We start from the raw sequence: 13,118 nt of genomic DNA on the forward strand, positions 1-13,118 counted from the left end.
ATATGGCACATTCCTGCCGTTTTTGTGTCTCGAAGGGCAGCGCAGCGCAGCAAGGTGACTTGTTGCACAGCGCTGCACCTCACTGCATGACGAACTCATAAATATGCCCTAAAGTCCACAATCCGCATATTTTGGCAAAGTAGTAAAGCCAGAACTAAACGGTGAATCTGCTAGTGCCATGTTTAAAACTTTCCCACTGTCCCATGCTTAGTGGTGGAAGGTCGGTGTTTGTGTCTGCCACCCTCCGTGAATTTGCACACCTTTTTAGGGCAGGGCTTTGTCAAAGATATTTCATAATACTCTGTATCATAACAGAACCTGTTTCTAAGCCTCCCTAATGTTTATAGACAAGAGACTAAAGGCACAAAGAGATTGTGAGGCTTAAGATTCTATTTATTCCAAATCAATAAGTTGCTTCCTTTGTACAGAGGAATATGCCTCTAAGGATGGTTTTTATGTAGAAAGGTGCCCCTTCCCTGACAGAAAACAATCCTGCATGCAACAGAGGCACCCTTGCACCACGTTGCTTTGGCAGTGCCGCAGTAGTTAGGGGTCCTCTCCTCTGCCAGGAGGGCCTCTCAGGGGATTAGCCTGGAGGTGTGCTTCAAAGGGGAAGCCGACTTTGATGGGCCGCCTGGCCCAACATTCCTGAGCAGGTTGCTTTTTGCCTTGTAGACAGAGGTGGGAAACTCACCCCAAAACCGGTTCTACCATTGGTGTCTTGCCCCAGGTAGCCACACCTCTAGGGTGGGCTACCTTGCTCCTTTTGATCGAGGAGGTGTTGTGCTATCTTGAAGGGGGCAAGAATGTGGCATTCTGGGATAGCCAGATGCCACACATCAAAAGAACTACGTCCCTAAGTAGGAAGGGACCCAGTAGTCCATTGGCTAGAGACCCATGATCCCCTCAGGTCACTTTCCTGGGATAAATATGGCACCTCTGGTACGCTGATCCTCAGTACTCACTGGACCTGTATAGAGGACGAGAAGGAGACTACTCTACACCCATTGGAAGTGTACAAAAGAGGCTGCTATGCCAGGTCGACTGCACCTACTGCACTTTGGCTAGTGGAGTTTGGACCCTGTTCTGACTACCTATGTCGGGGAAATGCTGATCCCCAGTCCAAAGCGGAGACTCTAAGGGTCAGTTGGCTGGCCCACCAGAGCAGCACCGGGGACATTAAAGCTGAAGGAGCCAAAGTCACATCTCTGGTAGCCACCACAGAAGTCTTGCTGCTACCGTATGCTGGGCACCCCAAGGACAATTTGGAGATAGCCGAAAGGTGCACCCGTGTCGAATGGACCCATGAGTGTTGGTTGTGGGTGGATTCGTCACCCGAGAGGGTCATCAGCCTCCACCAAAGATTTGCACCATGACCACTGTGTTGCAAAAGCACAAGGTCTGCATCAGCAGCCCTTGGAATCCTGAAACCTGAAGAAAGAGTCACCCCCACTCACCTGTGGATCGAGGACTTGAATGGACTTTACTCCCGTGGACCGCACAGCATCTGGGGCATCTTTGAGCCTGCATCCCTCAGCATCAGGAACACTCCATTATCATCTATGGCAGCCATTCTGTAAAGTTTGGCTCATGCTCTAAAAACGCTCTGATGGCCAGGTGACTGTCCAAAGAATCCTCTGTGGCCCCCCTGGACCACTGTCCTGCAGGACTTGGGTGTCCAACTCGGACCAGAGTTGCCCAACTAGCTTTTCCAAACTTTTCAAAAGTTTCTAAAGCTTTTGTTGACCAATGCTTGTTTGCGCTTGATGCTAAAGTTATTTATTCCTTTAAGAATCAATATCTCCTGAACCCTTTGTTGGATTTTGATGATCAAGGTCTCTAATGATACATACAAATCTAATCTAGTTTCCTAACCTGGTGTCTTGGTTCTTTCATGTAGTGTGACTTTCTTATTCCATTGTTTAGTGTTGTTAAATGATTTACACATTGTTCCTTTGCTAAGCCTTACTGCTCTCAGCCACAGCTACCCAGGGTTGAGTTGAAGGTTGAGTAAGCGTACATGACTGGACCCAAGACAGTATTTGTAAGTGTACTGCATGGTAGGGCTCCCTTGCCATACCATATAGTACACCACAAATCCTCACACACACATATTTGTGTACATATAAATAATCAGAGTTGACACGTTTACAAACACAGGTATGTGCGCCATTGTTGTCTTGTGCATAGTATTGCTGCACATTTGTATTTTGAGTATGGGGGTCATGCAGGGAAGAGCCAGCTCGTGAATAATTTTATGACAATAGATAGTTATCAGTGGATCTTATGGTTAAGGGGAATGAATTCCATAGTTTGGCTGCTTGAACAGAGAAAGATGTTCCACCTATGATTTTTTTATCATATGAATCATATGCTGGGATTTGAGATGGGTGCCAGTCTAGAGCAGAGGTTTCTTTGTTGTATGTATTTTGTGATTTTTTTTTCCTGATAAAAAGTGGCCCTGTCCCATGTAATGCTTTGTGTGTGATACAAAGCAGGTTGAAGGTGGATCTTCTGGAAACTGGTAACCAATGTAGGGCTATCAAAGCAGGGGAGTTGTGGGCTTGTGGCTTTGTATGTAGGAGTAGTCTGGCAGCAGAGTTTGTTTTGAATGTGTTGTAGTCTTCTCATAGTTGATAGAGGTGATCCATGGTAGAGGTCATTGGCGTAATCAAGTTTAGTCGGTAAGAGAGAGATAGTAGCTTGGACCTTCTGTGGAAATCCTATGTGGGGGAAGATGAGTTGCAGAGTTCTCCTAGTAACGCAGCTCGATCTTGCTAACTTAACTGCTTGGATGTTCATTGATAGCTTGGAGTCCATGGTAATTTTTAGGTATCTTACTTCCTTGGATTCTTTAGGAGGTGGTCCCAGATAGCCAGGTGGTGAGTGGGCCATAGTTTTTTCAACCCCCACAGGTGAGTATTTCAGTTTTGGATGCATTCAATTTGAGACAGCTCCATATCATCCCCTGACCAACGGCTCGGAGGCTGAATATTTTCCAGTGTCTCTGGGGCTTTACAGTATAAGATGTATTTGCATGTCAGTATTTAAGAGAAACTACAAAAGTACTTTTTCCAACCTCTATTTGTAAGAGATATGCATGCACTGTAAGAATGTCACAAATTTACATAAATAACAATTTAAATAGCACTTACAAAAAGTTTTTTTAATTAATACTTTTATAGAGCTACTCATCCCACTGTATGGCGTCAAAGCACATTATATCACACATACACATTGTACATTGACAGTAAATCATACAAGAATGTAGTGTAAATCAATGTACAGAACGTTATAGAAGACAAAGAGGGTTTCAAGGTGTAGGAGTCACACATCGTAATTACTGGTGTTGTTTGTATGCTAAAGTTGTATAGATGGGAGGAACACGAAGGGCCTGATTTAGATGTTAGCGGGCGAGTTAGTCCGTCACAACGGTGATGGATATCTTGTCTGACGAAATCTAAATCTCATTATATCCTATGGGATTTAGACTTCATCGGACGGGATGTCCGCCACCGTTGTGGCTGAGTAACTCGTCTACCAATATCTAAATCAGGCCCTTAGTCAAGATTTAAAATGGAACACAGTGCTTGAGGTTGTCCTTTATTACTACCCTTAAACCCTTAGAATAACAGATAGAGAAAAATAATAAGGTTCTAAACCTATGTCTTGCACGTTTGCATGCAGGTCCTTGATGCTGGTTCATAGCTCACTGTGCTATTTTAAAAGGATTGCAATTTATAAATAGTAAAAAAAAAGTTAAAGTAATAAAGGGATCTCTATGTAAAAAACTGTGACCACTTACCTATCTACATAAAATAATAGCCTGTCATCTGCATATTTGCTCATGTGCTTTGCAGGAGACACACTAACCCTCTATGCTACTATTAGAAATGGGGTCTTTGGTTGGCAGTCAGGTTACCCCCTGTCCAATCAAGGACCCTCACTCTAGTCAGGGTAAGTCACACACAATCCAAATTATCCTGTGCCCACCCTCGGGTAGCTTAGCACTGAGCAGTCAGGCTTAACTTAGAAGGCAATGTGTAAAGTATTTGTGAAATAAATCATGCACTAACACAGTATAACACCACAAAAATACACCACACAGTGTTTAGAAAAATATATAATATTTATCTGATTAAATGCAGGTCAAAACTATTAAGATTTGATAAGTACACTTTGAATTATCACTGTAGGAAATGATAAAAGAAGTATTTTGTCTTTAAAAAGCAACAAATGTCTCTGGCAAGCACAAAGTACCTGGTTTGCGTTCAAATTCTCCCAGAGTTATGTTCCTATTATTATTGTTCCCTCCCGAGATTTACTGGGCACACAAAGGGCTTTGAAGCAGGTGCTTTAACCCCATAAGATAGTTTAAAATGCGGACTTTGCAACCAATTGAGCCAGAACAGGTTTTCTGTCACATTTCTCCTTGGTGCCAATTTCTTTGTGAAAGGGTTTTTACAAATTAAATGTACAAGTTAAATGTAAGACTGCTTTTTATGACTACGCCCCTTGTGAGTCCATCCCCTTTTTGTTGCCAACTTGTCCGCCAATTAATGAGTTCCCACAGGAAAGTTATTCCAAATCCAGCACTGTGTGTATCGCCATTAGAAAAGCAAAACTATAAGTCCCAGAATGCAACGGAAAAACATCAGGTACTCATGCATGGACTTGTGAATCCTGACTCCTGTGTATTTATAAATGGAAAAACAAACTGTTATGTAAATAATGGAAATAAAAAATGATTAGATGAGACATTCATGGGCGAAGTTAGGCACCTTTAGAGCACTGCAATGTGTCACTGCAAGGGCAGAATTCTTATGTTATCCTGACCCACGTATGAGTAACTTTTCCAGTCCACGTTTTTTGGGGCCGAGCGCACAAGTGCTCGGTCCCTGTTGTAATCTCTCTTTGGGCTTTTAACCACGCCCATGTCACGCCTGTCACTTTCATTGGTTTGTGGGCTTGCCTTTTAAAATCCGCTTGATTTCATTAGTGAAAGGCATGCATACGTCATGCCTTTTACTGTTTTTAGCCCTCCTCGAGTGCACCAGCCAACTACTTAACACATACGAGGCTCTTGTGTTTATGCACTACTTTATCTTTTTATTTGCCATGCAGCGCGATTGTGCTGGGTTTTACGTAGCGCAATTGCGCTCGGCTTTTTGGTTTTCAATTTCAGTGCGATTGCGCTGGGTTTTTTCTTTCAATTAATGTGGCAAGAAAAGTCCAGTTAGGAGTTTACAACGCTAATGGCTCTAACTCGAACAAATGCCAGACCCATTGCATTGCAAATGCTTGTTTTTCTTTGCATTTCTGATTTGTAGTCCGGAATTGACAACTCCTAGAATACAGAGGAAACTTAAACTGAATGAGCTGCTCACGTCTGTACCTGGGAAACTTTAGAGCTATGGGTGGGAGAAATTAAATAAAAGCCAAAGTCGGTTTTATTGCCATCGGATTGCTTCACATTTTCAGAAGACTGTGCAGACAGTTGTGGGCTTTGTGTTCACAAATCACTTGTATATCTTGTGGTTATTTCGTTTAAGTACACAACTTCTAAAAATGCCAGAGTTCGCAAGTTTGTAAAAGGAAAGCCCAGGTTGGATGGATAGGCGGTGGCCGCCTGGCATGGAGTGATGCGTCGGTGCTGTGTCTGGCAAGTGTATTTCTTCGGGTGGCGACATAAATCAAATGCTCTATGATGTAGGCCTAGAATAAACGTTTCGTATGCTTTTGCGTTCTGCATCTAATGTAAGTCGCGCCCTTGTCTCCACTATTCTGTTTTTTTCACTATATGCAAAAAACGTGCAATGTTCCAGGACAAATATGTACCGCAAACGTGTTAGCTCGCCCTCTTGTGCAAGCCTAGAAAGTGTTAACTGCTGTTGAGAGCGGCTCTTCGCCGCTTGTAGGTGTGAATTTTCTCTAATCAAAATTGTAAACTCTTAAAAAAGAAACTGGAGACGAAGAGAAGTTGTTTCCCATCAGTCCTGATGCGACGCATTTCAACCTTCAAATAGCCAGTGTTATTAGCAGACGTCAGAATCACCTGCAGGTAAGTGATCGATTCTTGTGAACAGGTATGTAAATAACTGCCCGGCATAACAAAGACACGCACGTTTACCCCCCTTGGGGGCGGTCATGCCCTCTCTTAAGATCGTAAAGCTAATGTGGCACTCAAGGGCTAGATTAGCCTGGGGAGAGGGAGGGAAGGGGCAACTCGAGGGTCTCGCAAAGCGCCTGGACTGCCCGCCTCAGGGAGCACCGTTTACATTCTGAATATTAAAGGGATGCAGTCCTGTCGTGCCCAACACTACACCCATCTTATTAAAGCCTTGCCCTCGGAGCCGTGGGGGCCTCCAGATCTTTATCTAAGCACAAGGCTGTGGCACACAAGCTCATTAACAGTACGTGCCTCGGAGCAGGAACGTGGCGCCACCTCCTTAGACCTGCTCGAGCCAAGAACGCGGGGCAGCAGGTTCACTTTGTTATCTCCTAAGATGGCCGCCGAGGGCCGGTGTCACGCTCAGCACCCGTCCCAGGCTTGGCCTTTCAGACAAAAAGCGCCTTGCAGTCTGGTACTTGTTGTGTCGTGGGCCGAAATACATGACATGAGCCCCCCTCGGAACTGTGGAGCAAGAAAACCCCCCATAAACGTGCTTGAGAGGGATTTTCATTTAGTTCTATGTATAGAGCCAAAAACGATTAACGTGGTGGGTGTGGTGATGTGACGTGTCTGGTTCGTTTGTTTTTTTGTGTAACGAAAGGAGGTGATGTAGTGACGTGATGTGTACAAAAGACCAGAGCATCCACATTATAGAAATAATTTACAAATTAATTTTGAGAAATGGAGCAGTGTTGAACGCACAGTTGGATTAACCAGGGAGTTTTGGAAACATTGCACAATGTTTATTTATTTTATTGGGACTATTGAGCAAGCTTACTGTATATCAAATGTCTTCAAACTGGAAGTACTCTACTGCACCCCCCCTTTCCTGGGGGGAGGGGGCAGGGGGTCCTAGGTTTTGGGGGGGGGAGAGGGGGGAGGCAAGGTCGGACTGGGCCAAAATATTGGTCCAGACACAGGGTGACCAGACGTCCCGGATTTCCTCGGGCAGTCCCGGTTTTTAGAGGTCTGTCCCGGTGTCCCGACGCTTCTCTTAATTTTAAACAAATGTCCCGGTTTTTGGGACAAAGGTCAGATCATTAATTAAATGTCACGGTTTTTGGGACAAAGGTCAGATCATGTAGGGAAACATAAGTAAAGTATGAAATAATTAAAGTAATTTATCTGTTACTGTCAGACAACATAGTCCCCTGTCTTCTCCCAGCAGAGAGACGGAGTGGGGAGCAAAGGGATGTGGGTGGGGACGGGTTGGGGGTGCACGGTGGGGGGTCAAGCCACAGCTAATTTTATATATGTAGTCTTGTAAATGTATGTGTGTGTACATGTCTGTGTGTGTGTGTGTGAGTGTGTATATATAAATATATATATATATCTATATATACATATATATATATTTATATATATATATATGTATATATATATATACACACACACACACATATATATATTTATATGTATAGGCACACATTCGTAAAGCTATGCAAAACAAAACGAGACATGCCAGATATATAAATGAGAGTAATGTCTTTAGTCCTTCTTTTATGTCTGACCTGTCCCGGTTTTTGAATCTCAAAATCTGGTCACCCTATCCAGACACTAAAATAAAAGTGGCCCGCATAGCAAACCAGATAGTGGAAAAGTGTCCCACATTTTCAATCAGGCTATTTTTGAACTTGTAAAGACACTGGTGTGTAGGCTGTTTTGCAGCCTATAGAAGACGGCATGGATTTGTGTTTATTGCAGGCAATGTTTGTGGTACTGTGAGAGAAATCAACAGTTAAAACCTACCTACAATCTGGTCTGTCAGACCAGCCCACCGGACACAGCCTGTTTGCCTTATAGGTCAGACTGACCCTTGGGGGTGTTGTCGTGGTATGCTCTCCTGCGGGGTGTCTATTTCCACAGCATTGTTAGGCGGTAAAGTCAGGGCAAAGACTGGAGGAGGGTTAGTGCACTAGTGCTCGTCCGTGAAAATACCTGAAAGTGCATCCCTGCCTAATGTGCTTCCAGGCTTTTTTCACACATGGGAGTAGGGTGGGAGGAGGTTCATAGGTTGTAGCTAGGGTGGCAGCCTTGGCAGAGAAAAATATTTATTCTTGTGTTTTCTGTCTTAAGGTTACAGGTTGAAAAGTTTTAAAAATGTAAACTTTCCCGTAGGCACTTTTTGAACCAGTTTTCACATGAATAAACACGCTAGGTATTATGCCGTACTTATGTGCAGGGCTGCTTGACATGCGATTGTCCGATTTTTGCAAAATTATAGATTTGCCCACATTTGCCACATAATCCATAATTTGTCGCATAGTCTGCATATTTTAACAAAAACATTTTGTTTCTAGCTCAAACAGTTCAAAAGTTACAAAAAATGCAGCAACACATGTTGCTGTTCAGTGGAAGGCCCTTTCCAGAGCTAGACTGGTCACCTTTCTGTTGTTTGTTGCTATAGCTGAGTGTTAAACTGGTACTATTCATGTGCTACCAATGCCCATACAGTGTTACCAAGTTTAAAAATGACAAAATAATGAAGTGATTTTATTACAAAATGTGCCGCATTATGCTGCATAATTTCCCTTTTCTTGCTTCAAAATTTACTCAACCCTAAAGCATAATTTGGGGCCCTCTTGGTGCATAATTCCAGTGGTCCTGCTTATGTGCAAAGATGGGGGAAAAGGTATACCCTGTTATGAGGTTTGCACTATGATGTTGCAGAAGTGTGGAACAATTGTAAATTGTTGCGTGTGCAAATGGAGCACATGGGGTTTGGTGTGCGAAGGATGGGAAGAGGAGTACTCTGTCACAAGATATTAGACTTTTGTGGTGTGCAAAAGTGTAGCACACTTGTTTATGATGATAAAAAACACAGAGCAGGGGAGTACCCCGTTGCGAGGGTTTTGTCATATGATGCAAGGGTTTTGTTTTTAACCTTATCCCAATTTCTGATAACGGAATAAATCAAACAGGGAATTTGAGGTAATTTTAAAACACCCCATACAGATCTCACCGACAATTGCACTTAGAAGGGCTCCCTCCCCAAAGAGGTTGAGCCCCCTCAGTCACACTAGTTGACTTGAGTGTCAACCCGATGATGTAGCATGCCACTAGTGTAAGGTGACCAGATTTTACAACCAAAAACCGGGATGGGCACAAACATAGAAATAGGACTACATGTTGATACGTCATTCAGCGAGAGAGATATATATATATATATATATATATATATATATAAAACACCAACGTTGCCAGACATCCGAGGCTGCTAATTCAGTAGCGGTCGGGGCGTGGACCTACCCATCCACAAATTATTACCAACATTCCTCCTGTTGCATGCAGAGAGTTCCCGGACACCAAATGGAGGTCCAAAATGCTTTATTCACCAATGCTTCCTCCCAGTACAACGCATACACATAAAGATAAAAAGAGGACTATCGGATTACATGACTGCCCCGCATTGTGCGAATGTCAGCACCATCTTAAAATGTCAATCCGATAGTCCTCTTTTTATCTTTATGTGTATGCGGGTTGTAGTATATAGTTGGTGTGTGAGACACTCTCAATTGTTACGTGATCAAGGCTACGGCTGAAACGCGTTGTACTAGGAGGAAGCATTGATGAATAAAGCATTTTGGACCTCCATTTGGTGTCCGGGAACTCTCTGCATGCAACAGGAGGAATGTTGGTAATATATATACATATATATACATATATATGTATATATATATATATATATATATATATATATATATATATATATATATATATATATATATCTTGCTGAATGACAAGTTGTTTAGTGATATATGCATATATATAATAAACCCCTCTCTTCCCACCCCCGATTGCTGTCAGAAGCTCCAGAGTCAGTCTGTTTATGCGCCCGGCTCTGGCTTATCGGAGACCTTATTCACCCCTCATCAAATCCTGCTGTGCTGCTTGAATGATGCGAGGTGACTCTGCAAATGTGAAGTTGTGTGTCTGGTGTGATAAGAGGACCGGATGAAACGTGAGCCGGCACAGCTTTGTGATTAATGTCCGCATTCATCAGACCCACTCTCAAAAAACTGGAAATGTCTTTGTTTTGACAAGAAGTGTCTGGACCACAGGACAGTTCAGGCAAAACCGGGACATCTGGTCACCCTACACTAGTGAATTCTTGTGGGTGAGGGTTTCTTAAGAAACCCACGAGGACTCCTGGCTAAGACAGACATTTCTCCAATCGCACTCCTCTGGATTGCTTATTTACAGCTGGAAATCCAGTGGTCACACTCCTAACACTTCCATATCCTCCGCCTTTTGATTGTTAATGGGGAAGAGAAGTCCCCAAGAGGAATCATGGGAAGTATAGTTCACTGTGGTGTTGTGGCTGGTAGCTACAAGCTCCGTCTGAGTGTGGTCTGGGACCAGTCCTTACTGCATATGAAGGGGAAGTTTTGTCAGGTGTGTGGTTTACTGGAAGAAGAGTACATCAGTGGGAGGTGTATTGTGTGTCTTTGTCTTCAATTGTGTTTTATTTACCTGTATCTTCTTTTAGCCAAATCATTTTTCACAAATAAGAGGATTTAACCAGTGCCTGGTACTGAAGACATTGGTCATTGTCCTGTGTGTGTATGCAATTGCATGTGCTGGAGCCAGTGCATCACATATGGATGGGAAGGTATGACTTGGTTCTGGAGGGATTCAGTGTAGAGTGTAGTATGTGGATTCTGCCCTCTGCTGGCAGATTAAAGCATTGGTCCGATGTACTGATATGGGCCGATCTTGGGGCGACAGTACTGGACTGCACCAGTGCTTGAATCTTATATTTTCAGAAGTGTCAGTCTTCATGTACTGGAGGCTGTTATCATTGTGTGCCAAAGACACCCCTCCTGATGTTTGTTCAGCTTCCAGAGGGGGTTGTGCTGGCTGCAGATTTAGGTACTTTGTTAAAACTGGTGAATGGTCATGTTGGTTTGGCTGGCGAGTGTGACTGTGTTGGGTATGGTGAAGTGCTGGTCTGTGCTTTTGTGTGTGTGCGGAAGAGTGTTCCTGTGGGCATGCGTGTGTTGCTTGTGGAAGATCGCGAAGGCGTGGCACTTTGTCTACTTGTTTCTGGATCACTCTTGAACTGGTCTGATATTTGTCCTGTGTGGAAGGAAAGAAGTTGATGTGGTGATGCATGTCTGTGATGCACAGACTGAGGTGAGCATGCTACAGAATGCTAAGGGCGGATGCTGTGAGAGTGTGTTGATGCAACAAATGTTGGTGTCTGCGTACTGGTGTGAAGCCAGGTAACTGATCACAGTTGGAGGGAGGACGGAGCCCTAACAGGAACTATCACGCTGTAGCTGTAACCATAGCGCCCAACATGGAATAAAAAACTTAGGGCCATATGTACGAACACATTTCCCCATAAGGACAGAATGGGTAAAACCCTTTGCTACATCTGGCCCTTAGCTTCCACCTAAGTAGCTCCACACTCTTGTGTGTAGACCTTGCGCTTCAGCCACAACAATGGAACTTTTGGACACAAACACCCAAGAACTTTGAAATGGCAAGTCCTAGAATGTTTAGTGTTGTTTGTTGGAAAACTAGGGATGCTTAACAGTCACTGTAAAAAATGGGACCAGTTGGCAGCCACGGGCCATATGTAATATTTGTGCAGTCCTCTCACATAAATATTAATTTCTTCGTTTTTGTGGAGCGGTTTTGGTGTGCAATGCAAGACGTTGTAATACTTTTCAAAGCACCATATAGGGTGTTTACAAAAACATTATTATGAGAACCAGAGAGTGGACCAATTTCAGAACACAGTATAAACACGTTTGCTACAACAGGAGTAAAAGAGCATCTAATGCTGCAATACAAGAGGTGCTGCACAAAGTAGAAGTGGATGAGCCCCTGAAAGTTTGAACCAGACTAAAGTGCAAGAAGAGGTAAGTGATTGGCGTGCCTTCCCGTTTCTTTCTGGAGTTGTTAAGGTAGTGTAGAAGAGCTATTTCTCCTGGCCAGAGTGAATGGAGCTGTCGCCACCCAGTGGGATGAGGAAAAGAGAACTCCTGAACAGCAGCAACTATTGGTCCTTGGGAGGGGGGAATGAAGGCTGCTGTTGAGAAGCAGCGTCTCCCCTGGTGACTCCTCGGTGTCATGCCCTAAGGAGGGGTCCAAGGAGGCGCAGCACATGCTGTGTGAGGTGAGGGTTGTCCATTGCACTTGAGAGTGTGACAGGCGCCGCCTGCTGGTCGTGCTAGGTTTGGTGGGGGCTGCTGCAGCCTGTGAAGACGAGAGAAGCGGGAGTAGCGCCGAGCATGGTAAATGGAGGAGTAAAAAATGTTGTTCCGTGTGGGTTGGGGCATTGTGCCTGGGGCAGTGTGGGAGTTCCCAGTGGGAGGGTGTTCCGCTGCAATTAAGAGCAGTCGGCTCCAGGCCGGTGGGCCGGGTGAGCAGAAGAGAGCTGAAAGTGCAGCCTTTCCTGCCTACGGCCATACCACCCTGAATGCGCCTGATCTCGTCCGATCTCGGAAGCTAAGCAGGGTCGGGCCTGGTTAGTACTTGGATGGGAGACCGCCTGGGAATACCAGGTGCTGTAGGCATTTTGCCTCTCGCACACACTAGGTGGCGCACGTCTAACCTCCATTACACAGCTTCCTCGCTAATTTCATTTTACACTTTTTATTTACTACACTCTTTTTTTACTCTCTTAAAAAAAGAAAGGAAAAAGAACAGCATTAACACGAAAATACACACTTTCCCAAGGAAAACTTACAATTATTATGCACTTTACACTCGGCCCAAAGTCAAGACAGCATTTGCTCCACGACGCACAAAGGCTCCCCTAGCTAAGGCTTTGCTTTCTTGCGGTAAGCATATGTGTCAGGTCTTCAGATCAGATCTCACTTCTTGGCATCTCATTTCCTGGCAGGTCATGGGTTGTGATGCCACTTCCTGTTTTTGCAGGTGCGATTTCACACGGCCTGATGTCATGTGCCGTGATGTTGATGAAGCAGAAAAT

At 44.1% G+C, this 13,118-nt stretch overlaps 1 non-coding gene across 1 annotated transcript; it reads left to right on the plus strand.

The window, feature by feature from the left end:
* Positions 1-12,580: 12,580 nt before the first annotated feature.
* On the plus strand, positions 12,581-12,699 carry LOC138252646 (5S ribosomal RNA). The gene has a single exon (XR_011195374.1). It is a non-coding gene; the product is annotated as a 5S ribosomal RNA (ribosomal RNA).
* The last annotated feature ends 419 nt before the right edge of the window (positions 12,700-13,118 follow it).

Source organism: Pleurodeles waltl, chromosome 8 (assembly GCF_031143425.1).
Source record: "Pleurodeles waltl isolate 20211129_DDA chromosome 8, aPleWal1.hap1.20221129, whole genome shotgun sequence".
Classification (NCBI taxonomy): Eukaryota; Metazoa; Chordata; class Amphibia; order Caudata; family Salamandridae; genus Pleurodeles; species Pleurodeles waltl.